The 3583-nt window shown below is 32.8% G+C and overlaps 1 pseudogene; it reads left to right on the plus strand.

Annotated features, from left to right (window-relative positions):
* Positions 1-385: 385 nt before the first annotated feature.
* Positions 386-2814, plus strand: LOC125839863 (uncharacterized; annotated as a pseudogene).
* Positions 2815-3583: the final 769 nt, after the last annotated feature.

A 3583-nucleotide genomic window follows, 5' to 3' on the forward strand; every position in this document is an offset into this window, starting at 1 on the left:
TTTTCAGCTTATTCATTTTGTGATCTCTTTTGTGATATCGTTGTTGTTGTTGCTTTATTTTTTCTTTTACTTTCTCTTCTTTGTTGTAATATGTTGCAGCTTCTTTCTTCATTTGGTGTGATAGTCAAAATTAAAACAGCTTGGTTACAAGACACATGACTGTTATAAAGGGTTGCCAGCCTGTTTTGGTCTCTATATTGGCTTGAATTAAAACTTCACAAATGTTGTGAGTTTGATAATTGTAGCAGCCTCCCAAATCTGTTGCTCGCTCTTTTTATTCAATTGGACTTGTTAAAAAAAACATTGAGATATTGACCTCGTCTAGTACACTATATAGCACTAATATGCCTTCGGTTAACATTATTGATTCATTTCTTTGCAGAAAATGTCTGAAACAAATACTAAGAATCGAAAAAAACTGATAAATCAACACACTGCTGGCAAAAAGAGTTTCACTTTAGTCTGTAATAAGCTGGTGTGTTCTCTTATTTATTATCTAGTCTTAACATGTCATTTAAACAATTTCTGATATACATTTCAATGTGACTAGGAAACGATAAGGAGACAGTATCATCTAAGGATCTCTTTGTGGTTACAAGAACAAGAAAACCCGGGCATTTGTACAAGGCTTCGAATGAAAATACTACTAGTAAAATTGTATGAGTACTGTCTATTTTCATTTTTTTTATTGAGATCAATCATTTATTTCATAAGATTGTGTTTGTTGGATATGCTTTTGTAGGCTGAAATTGAGGAAATTGAAAACCAAATGAGCGTAAATGGTGAGTATGTTGATGCATTTTCAAGTGTCATGGGTCCTAAACATCTAGGACGACTAAGGCTATATGGAGTAGGAGTTACAAAGACTACTTTGAAAAAAAAAGTTGGCAATTCGGAATCAACATTAAATGCATCAAATGCAAGAAAGGATGCAGAAAATGGAGAAACAAATGGAGGAAGAAAAGAAAACTATGCGACAAGAAGTTATTGCAGATGTAATTGCACAACTTAAGCATGCGGGATTAAATGATCCTAACATACTGACAGCATTGTCCATTCCTTCACCAAGAGAATCTACTTCTTTTCAAGGGGCTGAGCAAGGTTGGTGTTACTATTCTATGTTTTGACTTCTTCTTCTTCTTCTTCTTCTGTTGCGACATCATTTATTTTTCTATTGCGACTCTTTTTTCTTGTTGTTCTTCTTCATTTTTCTATTGATGGTGATGTGGAGGGTGTGGTGAAGTACGTTCTTTGGATGTGGAAAAAAATTGCAATAAATGGAATGGAACTATTGTTGGTGATACTGTTGAAAGATGTATCATGAAGTACAAATTTAAAAAACTAAAATGTGGCAGTTTTAGTTTAGAGACTTGAGGAATTGGTAATGCCCTGTTTTAGTTCACAAACTTGAGGATCAGAATGCACTAATTGCCTACTACCTTAAATGAGTACACACCTAATTATTTTTAGTAAATTTAGAGTGTTCAAATGTGAAGTTTAGCGTATTTAATTATGCTGAATTGGGCAGATTATTTTTGTGAAGTTTTTAGAGTCCTAAATTCTGCATAATTTTTGCTAAAATATGGCATTAAAGCTGAAGTACTATGAAAATGTGAATGTGATGTCATTTGCATTTTTATTTTGAAGTGTAATGTGCTAAATTGTGGAGCTTATTTGTAGTAAAAGTGTGCTGAAACAGCACTATAGAAACTGCAGATAGAAAAATTTCATCCATATTTGAGGAATGTGAAAGATGTACATAACATAGTCTAAAACAAACAGCTATAACATATATATAGTTTAGTCCCTATGGGAAGTGAAAATGACTTAAACACTGTCAAAAGTTAAAACTATCTCCATCAGCAGGAGACAAGGATAGACAACCATTTAAGGAATTATGTTCTTTTCATCAATTGTACAAATAGGAAAAAGGCCAATTATGATAGAGATTTGTCCTGTACAAAGGTTAAAATCAATGAAAGAGTTTGTGAAAACTTCAAAAGGATTTAGACTATTTTACAGATAGTCACAATCTTCTAACTGATTCTTTAAGGTTGAATAGGAAAGCATTTCGAATGAACACTTAAATAGGAAATAATGTATTAACCATTCAATTCAAAGCATACACAAAAATAGGCTATGTAAATTGTCCAAAGGAATTAGGAATTCTCTGAGAGTGCTTATTGTATATGTTTGCAGTTTGTAAAGAAGGTTGTTGTTGTTGGTTCTATAGCAATGAACCTTATGTTGTGAATTGTATGCTTGATTTTTCACTATATAAATCTTGAGTTATTTGATTATTGGTGATTAATGCATTGCCTTGTAAAAGCTGTGTATGGAAATATTTGGACCATTTGATGTTTTCATGATCAGTTGCTGAGAAGGCATTGCTATCAAAGAAAGAAGAGATCCTTTGCAATTCAATACTAGTACTGCTTCCATTATTTGTAGTGAAAGTGTGTTGAAATAGCCTATAGAAACTGCAGATAGAAAATTCCGTCCATATTTGAGGAATGTGAAAGATGTACATAACATAGTCTAAAACAAACAGCTATAACATATATATAGTTTAATGTTATTTGAGTTTATTGAGTTTATATATGTATGTCTTAGATATATAGAGTAATAACTTTGTAATATATGACTACTGTGGATCCATTAAGCGTTTGCGAAAAAATTGCGAAATTATTTATATTTTTTCTAATTATATATAGGTGATGAAATTGAAGAAGGCGATGAAAGCAGTAGTGAAGACTTGACATAGGAGCTGAATTGTTGATGTTAACATACTGATGTTATAGAAATCTCTTATTTCTGAAGATTAAAAACTGTGTGGTGCATGTGCTTGACCTTTTTTTGAACGGTAAAAAAGTATTTGTATATTTTGCTTTTATTGATATTAGCCAACCATGGATCTTGAGTTATAAATTTGGTAATGAACATTTCTTCTCGTGAACGATTTATGTGTATTTTATGTTATAGAATTACTGCAATAGCTCAAAAATATAATATTTGTGGAAGTGCACCAATAATATATATACATTGCAATAGCTTAATAATAACTGTTGCAGAAAGTAAGAACTGTTGCAGTACCCTGTAATAACTGTTGCAATAGCCATTGAGCAACATTTATAATTGTTTAAAACTGTTGCATTACCCTATAACAACCGTCGCAATAGAATAACATTGTTGTTGAATAGAAAGAAAAACTGTAGCCATAGCCTCAAAAGAACTAATGCATAAAGCTCTTTGCCGACGGTTCATAACCGTACAAATATGACACTAACCGTTGGCTATTAATTAAAGTGAAAAGTGTGGCAATGGGTCTATCTATTGCTACGCGATCTTTTGTAGCGGTTTCCATAACCGTGGCCTTAGACCTATGGCTACGGTAGGAAAGTCTATTGCAACGGTAAATGAACCACGACAGTAGATCAAATTTCTAGTAGTGAATGATGCTTGAAATGCTAGAAAGAAGAGGTAATGGGATGGGTCGGGAGATTTAGGAGTTGGGCAAATGAATTGGAATGGTTCTGGGGAAATTAGGACTTGATTGGCCCAACAATGGGCAGAGTCTTTCGTT

Source organism: Solanum verrucosum, unplaced genomic scaffold (genome assembly GCF_900185275.1).
Source record: "Solanum verrucosum unplaced genomic scaffold, falcon-dt-bn FXZP01000221.1, whole genome shotgun sequence".
NCBI classification, from domain to species: domain Eukaryota; kingdom Viridiplantae; phylum Streptophyta; class Magnoliopsida; order Solanales; family Solanaceae; genus Solanum; species Solanum verrucosum.